This window comes from Neolamprologus brichardi, chromosome 7 (genome assembly GCF_056152115.1).
Source record: "Neolamprologus brichardi isolate AB-2024 chromosome 7, ASM5615211v1, whole genome shotgun sequence".
Taxonomy (NCBI): Eukaryota; Metazoa; Chordata; class Actinopteri; order Cichliformes; family Cichlidae; genus Neolamprologus; species Neolamprologus brichardi.
This window is the reverse complement of record NC_142110.1, coordinates 5,163,718-5,177,247: the sequence shown is the minus strand read 5'-3', so window position 1 is coordinate 5,177,247 and position 13,530 is coordinate 5,163,718.

Below are 13,530 nucleotides of genomic sequence, written 5' to 3'. Positions count from 1 at the left end.
GAAACATGCATTAGACTTAAATATCTCAGTCTGAGTGACCTGAAGTCAAAGTGCAGTCGTCAAACATGCAGCGTAACTCTGGTGTAGACTATACTAACGTTAGTCGTGCCTTAACTCTGCCGATCATTGCATAACCAGCATGCGCCCGAGTCTTATTATTTTACATTCAACATAAAGTGATCTCTATTTTCGACACAGAGAGTTGCAGAACATTTGCAAATCATCCTGTAGTTTTTTAATGAAGCACCTTAAGCTTTGTGTGTAAGAATACGCAACTCTTAGCGATGGCATTCTATTATCCCTATGAGGCCTCTCGACTCTTCATCTTCCTGGTCATCATCATCGATTCATGCAACACAGAGTATTCAGGCATCTGATTTGACTAAATACTAACAGAAATTAACTGTTCATTAAAACACTGACATTTTTTATTCAAAAAGATTAGTGTATTATCCCATAAAGACAAGATTTCTTTAAGCAAGTAACAGTTTAAAATAATTAAATTATAGTATTGTAAAAAAATTATTTAAAAGATATTGTAACAAACCATTATTGGGTTGATGGACTGACAGAAATTTGACACCCTTTTAGCTCCTTGATAGATTTAGACACCAAAATTGTGCAACGTAGCAACACCATGTGCAGCAAAACAGTCACAGAGAATATGCATTTAAGCTTGTATGTATACTTTTGACCCTGTGTAGATTAGAGAAAATCCACCATGAATTCAAACACATGCACATTCATGCCCATGATCAGTGCATATATACAGTTGTCACAAACCTGTCTTATTATAACTTAAGCGCATCAGGCTCAGATGGTAAAAAACACCTTCGGTGTTATTTGGAGAGGGCGGCAGCTTTTAAAATATGGCAGAATTTGATGCTCTGAAAATTAGAAGTGGGTAGAATTACTCAAAGAAGTGTTTCCAATTTGAAAACAAGCAACAAAATCTGCATAAGAATGTTGGAAGAGTGGTGTTGCACGAGGCTTATGACTCTCAGCCAGGAGAGTCTCATGTGAGACAATTACTATTTAGAAAGCTTCATGTTCCAGGTTGCCAGGGTGATAGGATAGGTCCAAAGTAGATTTTACATGCACTTACCACCTACTCAATGTTGCATTCTCAATCTGTAAAAACAACTTTGACCTAAAGATAGACACAGCACCTCTGAAACTGCGCTATGGTGTCTGGTATGAACATGAACATGACAATGAGTTCACTGTACTCAAATGGCTTCCACAGTCACCAGATCTTTATCTCCAAGAGCACCTTTGGGCTGTGGTGGAACAGGATATTTGCATCATGGGTATGTAGCCAACAAATCTGCTGCAAATGTGTGATGCTATCATGTCAAAATGGACCAAAATCTCTCAGGGATATATCCAGGACTTTGCTGAATCTATGGCATGATGAATTAAAGCAGCCAAAGAACTTTGAAGAACTAGCAAGCCGAGCCTAATTAAGGCAGCCGGTCCCATCTTTTATGTGAGGCCTCCTTTGGCAAAGTTTCACTTGAGACAACTTTTTTTTATCTTCTTATCTTGTTTCTGCAAACAAGTGTTAACATGTACTTGGTAAAAAATAAACCTGTCAACTCTACTTTTAAGATTAGGCTTAAAACTTTCCTTTTTGCTAAAGCATATAGTTAGGGCTGGACCAGGTGACCCTGAATCCTCCCTTAGTTATGCTGCAATAGATGTAGGCTGCCGGGGGATTCCCATGATGCATTGAGTTTTTCCTTTCCAGTCACCTTTCTCACTCACTATGTGTTAATAGACCTCTCTGTATTGAATCATATCTGTTATTAATCTCTGTCTCTCTTCCACAGCATGTCTTTTATCCTGTCTTCCTTCTCACACCCCAACCGGTCGCAGCAGATGGCCGCCCCTCCCTGAGCCTGGTTCTGCCGGAGGTTTCTTCCTGTTAAAAGGGAGTTTTTCCTTCCCACTGTCGCCAAAGTGCTTGCTCATAGGGGGTCATATGATTGTTGGGCTTTTCTCTGTATCTATGAAGCGCCTTGAGGCGACATTTGTTGTGATTTGGCGCTATATAAATAAATAAAAATTTAAAAAAAAAAAAAAAATGTAAAAAAAAATTGTTAATTTTACTTGAAAAATTACAAATGCATTGGGTAAAATGGAGAAGAGCATCACACTCATCTTTGCTTGAGGTTTTTCGATTGCTGTGCTTCGTCAGCAGCAAGTAAAGCCAGCCGCGTGAATGCCAGGATGCAACGTTTCTTAGCACAACAATGCCTTTTAACAACTGCACCTAACTTCTGTGAAGGTTCTCAGTCATCCAGGTCATCGTAGTCTAAGGAGTTTGGAAAGAAAAGCGTCTGGACTTCGAGAAGTTTCTCGGATGAGAGGTGAAACATCTTCAAGCAACTTGAAGAAGTCCAGATGCTTTTCTTTCTAAGCTCCGCTTAGACAACTGCACCTAACCTAAACATATAATCCTCTCTTTAGAGTTCAGTATGGTGTAACCAGTGTGTGATGGGACCCACACATGGTAAGCTCCACACCTCACCACTAGTTGCTTCACTCTCATTTACTTTGCAGTCACTACTTTAAATATATTCTACTTACTGTCCAATGTATTGTTTCTTTATTAAATGTATTTTTTTTCTATCACACCTTCCAGTGTTTATATGGAGCGGACACACATTAACACTACAAGGTCAAAATTCTGTTTTATGTTATATTAATACATCTTTCTTTATTTGAGTTACCTGGGGTTTGACTTCTCCTTGCTGGTTGGCAAAAGGTGTGGCAAAGGGCTGGGAGATCTGAAGTACTTAGCCTGATAGGGTGAAGGACACTGTCTCAGCTGAACTATGGACACGCACACACATACACTTACACTGATAAGCACTCACACATCCCCCCTCCCCTTCCAATGCCTTCGATGTTTGTTGCCTCCTGGGAACACGAGGCGGGTCTGGGCCCGCGCTGGAGAGTCGGCGCAGTGGCAGGATGGCTACTGTGTTGCCTGGGATTACTCCTTATCCCCTACCCAACCCTGTTGCTGGTCACGTGCTCTATAATGTTGTACTGTGGACATTTATGTGCTTTCTGTGCAGAGGAGTTTTTTTTGTTTCCTGTTCTCATGCTGTCCTCCTGTAGCCCAGCATGAGTAGAGGTCTCTTTTTTTCCTCTTGTACTTTCCCATTGTAGTGTACATTTCAGTGGTTTTTCTGTAATGCAACCGTTCTCTGACTTATATCCCCGTGTGATGTCTGTGTCGTGTGTGTAAGGTCGGGGGGCGGGTTCATTCCACTGCAGGGCAACCTGCCACTGCATGTGGCGAATAAAATTTGAACTTGAACTTGAACTTGAACTACTGCTGACAGCCTAATTGGATGAAATCACACATTATTTTGTGTTTTCACAGGCCGGCCTTTAAGGTGTCACAGATAAAAACCCTGAAAACCATAAATTTCACACCTGAGCCTCAACTCTCAACTTGGGTGTTCTTTTGGACAGCTCCTTTAAACTTGATACACAAGTGTCCTCTGTGGTACGGTCTAGCTTTTACCAACTATGACAAATCTCTGAAGGCTAAGCTTTACATACCGCGAATGGATCTGGAAAAACTTATACATGCATTTGTTACCTCAAGATTAGATTACTGCAACTCCCTTTACCTGGGCCTCCAATCTGCCCTTCTCCATAAACTACAACTTGTTCAAAATGCACTGGCACGCCTTTTAACTGGTACTAGAAGGTTTGATTTTATTACCCCGATCCTTGCTGACCTGCACTGGCTGCCCATCAAATATCAGATTGATTTTAAGATTTTACTGCTTACATTCAAAATTGTTAATAATATTGCACCGTGCTATTTAACTGAACTTGTCAGCCGGTATACTCCTAGGAGAGCACTTCGATCATCAGGTCAAATGCTCCTGGTGCAACCTAGGTCCCAGCTGAAAACCAGAGGTGATCGTGACTTTGCCATTGCTGCACCGAACCTCTGGAACAGTCTTCCTTTTAAAACACGATTGAAAACTTATTTATTTGATCTTGGATTTTAGATTAGTCAGTGATTTATCAGATGTGCACTTTGTACTTTTATTGCATTTGTATGTAATTTTAAATTATTGTGTTACTGGGTTCTTCCAGTTGATATTTCTGTGCTGATTTTATCTAACTTTTACACTAGGCGTGAAATATTTCTTTTAGCATAGTACACACGGGTTAATTAGTGCTTTGTTTTAACTGGGAATGTATGTATCTGTATCCATGTCTAATTAATTTTATTTCATATTTTATTATTGAGAAGCACTTTGGAGTACCTCTGGTCTTTTAAATGTGCTATATAAATAAAGTATTGATTGATTGATTGATTGATTGATTAAATTATACATCATTACAAGGAAAGTCACCTGCCGTTTTTTCAGATAACTTACTGAAACTTCATCACATCCACTGTGATGGTGCAGAGTATGTAAATGCATTTAGAATTTATCTGAGCAGATTCATTAGCTGTTGGCTTTTGTGGGTGTGTTCAGGTTCGTGTTCAGGTTCCTGTTCTGTAGTTAGTTGTTCCCAGTATAGTTTAGTTCATTCTTCGTTTGCCGTTTGTCTATTTTTATTTTGTGTTTAATAAACCACCGTCACACCTTTACAAGTGCCTGGGTTTGGATCCTCCTTTATTACTTCCACACGGCTCATCTCACTCGCTGTGACACAGTCAAAGTAATTGGAAAGAGCTTCAAGGAACTGCAAAAGCAGAAAAATGCTCCTTGGTTTAAGTTCAAAACTTAAACAAATCTATCCTTTGAATGTTTAATTTAGCTGAAAAAGTTACAGGCAGCAGGAAAGAAAGCAAAGCACTTTGATTTCCAGTCCAAATAATGAAGATAATGGATGGATTTCCTATAGGCCGGAGTTGTTACATACTTGTCTCTTAGCCCAAAACTTATACTGAAGATCTTCACCAGAGATAAAGAGAAGAAACTGTATTTACTGTAGAAGTGACGTCAGTTCTAAGAAGTTGTAAGAACAATCTTTTGACTTTATTCACAGTTTTGAACTGGGAGTGAGCCCCTGAGTGAGCCGCACCTCTTCCTTAGCCCTCTGAGTGATAAAACATCTCTTTGATATGGATGATCTTTGAAAATGCCAGAAGAAGAAAAAAAAAAGATCAAGTGTTTGAAGTTTGCTCACATAATCTTCTACCAACTGAGATAATGTTTCTCTTTGGTTCCATGGGAAACACCCAAGGAAATGACCGATGAATTCTCCTTTTCCAGATGTGTTTTACTCCTCTTACCCTTTGCTGTTCCAGTAACAACATTGCCGTGTTCTATAGCTTATTGCTGACATTGATGCAATGGGGATGGAGAAAGTCGGTGCCATGGTTGACTGTGAAGGCCAGGAACAAAATCAATTAATCAAATATGCTGTGAGGGTTACAGTACAGCTACTCTGTGCAAATACGCATGTTAGAAGAAGGGAAAGCAAACAATGAGCACATCTTTTGTGAAAGATTGTAATTGTGCTATGCACACACACACACACACACACATTTGCAAAATGATTGTGATTATTTTGCTGAATGTAAAGGCAAACAGTAACATTGCTTCATCTTTGCAAAAGAGCTTCTCTTTGAGCCTTTACCTTCACTCTGTCCTCTGGTTGCAAAGAAAAATATTTATAGTGTGAACGAATATGTCTTTTAACTGCTTTAGGTAGTTAAAAGAGATGGTTGCATGGTGTGATTGAAAAGATCCACATTGTGCTGCGTGCAGAATGCTTTCATGGTTAAAATAACTTAATTTGTTTATTTACTTCCTATATTTAGGTGACCATACTTGGTGTGGTCAGACCTGTTTAACAACACACAAGGATTATAAAGTCAGCATCAGTTTGAATTAATCACATCTTCAGTTCCAAGATTCCCAAACAGCGGCCCTTGCAAGTGATAAAAAATTAAGGGAAAATGTGACAAAGTTTGTTCTTCCTGTTAAAAAAGGCGTTTTTCCTTTCCACCACTGCCTAGTGGCTGCTCACAGGGGATCATCTGATGGCTTTCTCTCCAATACTGTAGGGCCTTTATAGTGATTTGGCACTACGGAACAAAAGGCCTCAGGTAACAGCTCATGTCAATGACAGGGTGGGTTGGTTCCACTTGTGTTGGGATAAGTGGGTCCTATATGCCAATACCCATAAGCCGAATCTTCTTTTCAAAGCTTGAAACCACCAACCTAGCTAACTGGTCACTCCCGACTGTTTTTTCTTTTTTTCCTTTTCTGTTTTTTCTTTCTCTTTCGTTTTGCTTTGTTTTTCCCTTGTAAATTAGGTTGATTAATGCCTGTAATCACCTTCATGAATTAATATTTTAGAAATAAAGAATTAAAAAAAAAGAAGAAAAGGCCAATCGAATTGAATTAAACACTACATCCAGGATAAGCCCTAGTGTCCCCACTCTTACAGTTAAGAAAACGGATAAATATATAAATACCTGAATTTAAATTTGACATCAACCTTGATGTCAGAGAATATGGTAAAACTAGACAGCAGAGATGTTTAATAAGTGACAGACCAAATTTAAATTTCCAGCTATTGCTATTAAAAGGAACATAAATAGTTTGCTATAGGCTGAAATAGTTAACTAAAAGCAATTGGCAAATACTTTTCTTAAATCTTTAAGATAAAATTCTATAAAAAGGTTGCTTGACAATATTCACAAAGTTAAATAAACTGCTAGTTCCTTCATCAGGTGAAGGTTTGTCCTTGTGTTCAGTAACTGCCAGCTGATTTCTAACTTATTAAATGTCCCTATCTTCTGTTCTTGTGATATTTTTAGGACTGTATACAGAAACATAACACTTCTCTATATTATAGTTTAATTCCAGTTATGGAGCCATGCATAAGTCTAGATCTGCTCACTAAGATTAGTTCTAAGATCTTAACACTAGCTGTGTGTGCAGCACTGCTGCCCGACAGCAGGAAGGCCATGGGTTTAAACAACTGGAACCTGTGTATGTGCAGTTTGTGTTGGCTCTTCAACATACAGGTGACCTTTCCATGTCTCTTTCTGTGACACCCTATGACAGCTGGAAAAGGCTCCAGCTACTCTAAACCGGATAAGCAGGGAAGAAAATAAATGGATAAATGGTTCTGAAAAATACACAACCAAAACTAAGTTTTATAAAACTTAAGTTTTAAACTGGGTTAAATTCTATAAAGGCTCTGTTGTAGAGCACTTTTGTATTGCTTTGTTGTTGAAAGGTGAGGTGCAGTTAAACCTTAAATATCTGCCCGTTGCTTCTGCCAACAGATATACAAATACAAACTTTCTCAAGCTGACATAAACATATTTGTAATGCTTTAAAAAAAAAAAGAAGAAAAAAAAAGCAATGGACAATATGACGGGTAGCGAGTCTTTTGTTTGCACTTCCCCCGATACAGTCCACCTTCTCATTTTCCATTACATTTTTGGTTTGAACTAACCAGTTCAAATAACTTCCTCTAATTCATACTGTATAAAAAGTAAACAAAAACACAATGCAGTGACAAACTGAAAACATGTCAAACATTTGAACACAGACAATGTACAATTTTCAGAAAACTATTTTAATATGCAGAAACACACATCAAAAGTTGTCATTGCAGCTCAGCTATTTGACTGTATTGCAGTTAATTAGAGTTAATGGCAGTAGGTCAAAAATATCACTGTAAATAGCTCCTCAGCTAAAGCACAATGTCATTAAACTATTTAAAGAATGTGGAAAGACCAGCAGCTGTTTACAGTTGGTAAAGGAAATGGGAATGGCACATAGTGTAAACATGATCCCATCCCAACTTTTTTGACATGAGCAAATCTTTTTTTAAATGGTATATTTGGATGCTGTATGCAAAGCACTAATAAAGTATACACCATAGCTCTAATATTTGACTGTGCGCTGTTTTATCCAAAGCATTGAACTCTCCTCCACAACCTTCTATCTCTGCATTACTTGTTTGTTTGTTTATGTTGAGTAAATGGACATAATTGAGGTTGTGGTCATGAACTAGTGGTTGTCCATCTCTACTGTCTGGGCGTCTTGAGATTTGAACCTTAGAATAAACATAGATTTCTAATCTAACATCCAATCTGACGTTTAGCAGTGATGGTGCGGCTAGGTTGCTGTGACCGGGCCCTGCAGCGAGGGTGGAGACGCACTGGAAAAACATAATGTTTGCACAGCCCATTTAAGGCTCATCAAAGACATTTGATTTTACTATAATTCCTTTCAAGATTAATGTCTCTTCTTTCTCTCAAAAATGCTCATGTTAAAACAAATCCGTGTACAAAACACATTTAGCATCCAACGTAAATAACCGACTGAGCACGTACACACAAATCCACATTCAGTGTTTAACAGATAAACAAAAACCTCCCATGAGGCTCATTTCCTATATAGCATCACATAAACGAATGAAAAAACTGAGGTCCTCTGCAAGCACTGGCAGACAACTAGCAATGGTTTATTTTTTTCCCTAGTCTAAATGATTATGAGTGGAATAACACTTTCATTTTGGTAATACTGATGGTTATGCTGGCGCTGTCATTTTCATATCGCCAGTCCAGGCGACACAGATGTGTTAAAGTTTTTTTTACATAGCTGCTCAGGAACTGGGAGGAGGTGTTTTTCTCACTATTTACTGTCACAAACAGCATTAAAAATAAGTCTTCTGGGTAAATTCCTGTGAGTAATGTCATTTGCATCAAATGGTCATATTTTAACGAAATATCTGAAGGGCAAACCGGGAAACGAGTGACCACCCGGTTAGGAATAAATTGCTATATGAAGGCAAAAGTTAAAGTATAACCAAGTCGAGGACTACTAGCACTGAAAGATCAGTTATTTATAAGCAGATCTCTCAGTACTGTAAATCTACAAAAAACAAAACAAAACCCTGACTTTAAACCAATAGCAAATTATTGCCAAATTTCACATATTACATGTTTTTTTTCTAGGAATGGGATGCATCATATCATTCAGGAAGTACTTCAGCATTTTAGTAGAATTTCAGTAAAACCGAGCTGTAAAGTACAAAAATTATTATTTCATGCAGCCGATCAAACACTAAAAATACTTGGTCTTAAACGTTTCATACTGCCCTTATTCGTTAAACCTGCTCTGCCTGGTAATAGTCAGTGTTGGGGAGTAACGGAATACATGTACTGCCGTTACGTATTTAAAATACAAAATATGAGTAACTGTATTCCGTTACAGGTACCGTTTAAAAAGGTGGTATTTAGAATACAGTTACTTTGTTGAAATAGATGGATTACACGGCGGTACTTTCCTGTTTCATGTTGTCGCGGGTCAGGACTGTTTGGGTTTTGTTTGACAGCTACGTTCTGTTGTTCCAGGTGGCAGCGTTACGGTTGCCATGGTTACAGGGTGCCGCTCTCTCTCTGCGTGTTTCCTGGGTGAGAGAGGCCTTTTTGTTGTTGTGCTAAGCTAATAGGCAGAATGCTACAGGTATAGCTCTAAAGAATGTAGCATCATAGGCAGTGTAGTCCGTGCTGCAGGGAGAATGGACTGCCATACCCGTTATGTGTCTGTGAGCGAGGGAGGGAGAAAAAGGAAAAGTACGAGCTGTCATCGAGCAAAAACGGGAGCTGGAAGCATGTAAATATAATAATAACCACTGCAGCCAAGAAGAGTGCCTGACGAGCCCAGTTGTAAGTAAGCTATTAAGACTCGACTGTACACCGTGTTTCTGTTGTCCTCCAAAAACAATAAGTTCCGTTGGAGCAGCCTTTCAACGCCTCTCTCTGTCTCTTGCTAGCAAAGCTGACCCAGACAACAAAGTAAAGCTAGTTTTCGGCTATGAGCCCGACACGAACCGACGTATTAGCCAGAGGTCCCTTTACTACGGATCGGAGCCGCGGACCTTCAGTAACAGTAATAAATCACAGCAATAGTACATTCATGTAGTTGTAAACAGTGTTGGTCAAGTTACTTGAAAAAAGTAATCAGTAACTAATTACTGATTACTTCCCAAAAAAAGTAATCCTGTTACTTTACTGATTACTTATTTTCAAAAGTAATTAATTACTTAGTTACTTAGTTACTTTTTAACAACACAATTTACAACCTGAATAGGTGATAAAGCGATAGATCTTCAGCCCAATTCTACTTTCTAATCCATCATACAAAATGTAATCAAATGAAAAAGTCTCTTTTTAAAACTTGTTTTATTAGTTTAAATCTTTTAACTTTATGCATCAAGCAAAAATTTAATTATATGCAACATTCTCTGACTGGAAGAAATTTGTTCAATATTTAAACCTATTTTCTGCACATTCCAGCTCATAAAATAAAATATGTTTTGTGTTTACACTCACTCTTTCAAACAGATGCAAGTAAAACACAGCAGAAAATAACATCAAAGACTAGCGGTCCTATTGCTCTATTTTCACTTGTAAAGCAGGAATGGGTGGGCGGAGGTTTACCCTGGTGCAGGTGTGCAGCGGTCAGTGGAAGAATCCGCTAGTTTCTCTGTGAGTTTCTCATTACGTCATAGCTACTCGGTGCTTGCTCGGAAGTTTAGGGGTTTTCTTCGCTGTAAAAAGAAGTTTTCTTCCCACGCACAACGGACACTAATGTTTTTGTCACTTTTTATGGAATCAAACTCAAAGTAAGGTCAGTACTTCCACGCTTTAAACGCTGCACACTCATACTCTCTCCGCACTCGATATATGATCCATTGTTGATCTGCACACAGCTGTTGTCACCAGCATGGCACTCGCTTACGTCACTGTCATGAGACATTCTCGCAAAAAAATCACGGTTTTAGTAACGCAGTAACGCAGCGTTCCTACGGGAAAGTAACGGTAATCTAATTACCGTTTTTGCAGTAGTAATCCCTTACTTTACTCGTTACTTGAAAAAAGTAATAGGATTACAGTAACGCGTTAGACCATCTCTGGTTGTAAACAGCATGATAATGTATTAAGTAATCCAAAGTATTCAGAATACGTTACTCTCATTGAGTAACGTAACGGAATACGTTACAGAATACATTTTGGGGCATGTATTCTGTATTCTGTAATGGAATACATTTTAAAAGTAACCTTCCCAACACTGGTAATAGTCATCTCTGATTTGCAACAGACGCTATAAACCAAAAAAAAGTGCAGTGTTCATGGACAAGTTAGTCCATGAACACTGCACTTTTTTTGGTGCAAGGTCTCGCGGGATTGCAGTGACAGAGAGCACATTTGACCCTGCACATTTCAGCTGTGTTTCACAAGCTCCGTAATATTTCCTATGGTGAGATCAGCAAGCTCGTCTCTCAACAGACGTCCTTTGCTTTTTTTGCTCCAAATTTAACTTGGAGGACTGACTACAGGCTGTTTATTTAACTTACTGTGTAGTGTCACCATCATACAATAAACAAATAATAAACAAATATGTGACAATAAACAAATATTTTCTCTAGAATTTCTTTAGATTTGATTTACCTAACCCTGTGACATTACAACAAATAATGTGTCTTCTTTTATGAAACAGGAAGTGAGCCTGCTGCAGGCTGCGTTCATCAGATGAGCGCTTTATAGCTCCCTGATTCTCTCTAATGCAAATGTGCAGCAAGATTATCCTGCCGGTTTGTGTTGGGCTGTGTTTTATGGCTGGAAACTGCTGCATTCATCTGAATGCGACACGATGAGTCAGTCAAATCTGAGTTTGGCATCTGTTTGGTAACAGACAGGAAGGCTTTAAACCCAATTAGTGTGCTAAAAAAATAAATAAAAATAAACTCCCCACACAAAATACCACTTGGCTAAATGTTCCAGCAAGTATTAATGAGACAGAGTCTACTGGGTACGTTTATGAAGACACCAGCAGTGAGTCACTAGGACCACTAGATGCCTCCATTTGTTACCACAAGAATGTTGCTCCACAATCTGTTTTAATATGGAAAAAAACGCCACTTTAATAATTTTCTTACTGTTCTTTATAAGTTCTACATTGCACTTCATTAAGCTTTCCGGGAAGTGAGCATTTTAACACCTCTGTGAGATTACATCACATTTCAGTAAAATTGCTGTGTGGTATCAATTGTGTGAGAGGGAATGAGGACGTGATGTCAGAGTTTGATGTTTCTGCGTGGCAGCTAGTGAACCGGACAGTTCAAGGCCACTGGATAAATCTTTCTTTGTATCATTAATTAGATTAGATCATAGCTTAATGGTGGAAAAAAGGAAAAGGGGAATGGGAAGATGAAAGCCAGAGAAGTTCATTTAGCTGACTGCAGTAGGAGAAAGGTGAGGATGTGTGGGAGAGATATATTGATGGAAAGGAGAGGACTCTGAAGTGGGTCATAAATAAGAAAGGGCAGAAAGAGAGAAAGTGTTTAAGGACACAAGGTTTAGTTTAGCAAGTCACTTGAATTTTATTGAGGAAACTGGAGAGACTGGTGTGAACCTGTTGTGACACCAGCTATAAGAGAAATGTTTTCAGACCGTGATCCTCTCTAAAGGCAACCTAGTTTGTTTTCCCCCTGCAGATATGAGCCAACATCTCAGGCTTTAGTTTTTATTTCTTTGTTTTTCATCACTATTATTATTTTTTTTAACTCCTGGGTTTGTGTTACACAAATAATAATAATAATGTGTATGTGTTAGTCCCCATAGAGAAATTGCTCCTCTGCATTTAACCCATTCACCCAGTGAAGCAGTGGGCAGCCACCAACGCAGCGCCCGGGGAGCAGTGTGTAGGGACGGTACCTTGCTCAGGGGTACCACAGGGTAACCGTTCAGTGGAGTCGAACCCCCGACCTTCCGATCATGGGGCCACCACTCTACCTACTGAGCTACCCCTGCCCTCAATGAGTACAGGTATCCCTAATATACACTCTGGCTGTGAGCACAACAACCCCTTCTACTTCCTGTTCAAACCTTCTATTTGTGACGAGCAGCCAATCAGAAGAAATTTAACTTAAGTAGAGGGGAAACAGGGTGAATACTTGAATTCGTCAGTACAGACATATTAGTTCAGCTGAATGTTTAGATTATACTGGTAGCAAAGGTAGCAAAGGTGATAACCTGTATGTTGCTTTCACAGCTTGTTTCTGCTGCCTCCAAGTGGCCAAAGGGAAATCAGACAAGCTTTGGTGCCTTTAAATTTTCTCTTTGCAACAATTTGTCTTGTGTACAGAAGCACATTTTAGCAGAGGGCTCTGGTGTAACACGTTAATTGCTCTTTCATGTGTGACAATCTTTATCTTTTTTCCAAATAATATAAAATAAACATTGTATGCAGTCTATGTTTGTGTTCCCCGTGATTTGTGTTGGTCATATAGAGGCTGTTTGTGCTGCTGGTGAGTTCAGAGAGCTCATGACAGGGAAAGGCTACCATATGGCAAGACAGGAAGGAGGGTGTGTGTATGTGTGTGTGTGTATGTGTGTGTGTGTGAAAGAGAGAGAGTGCATCACATTGAAGAAGGAGGGATGGGAAATGACAAGAGGTTTAAGAAGACAGAGAATGATAGAGACCGGAAAAGGAGAATAGACCTGGG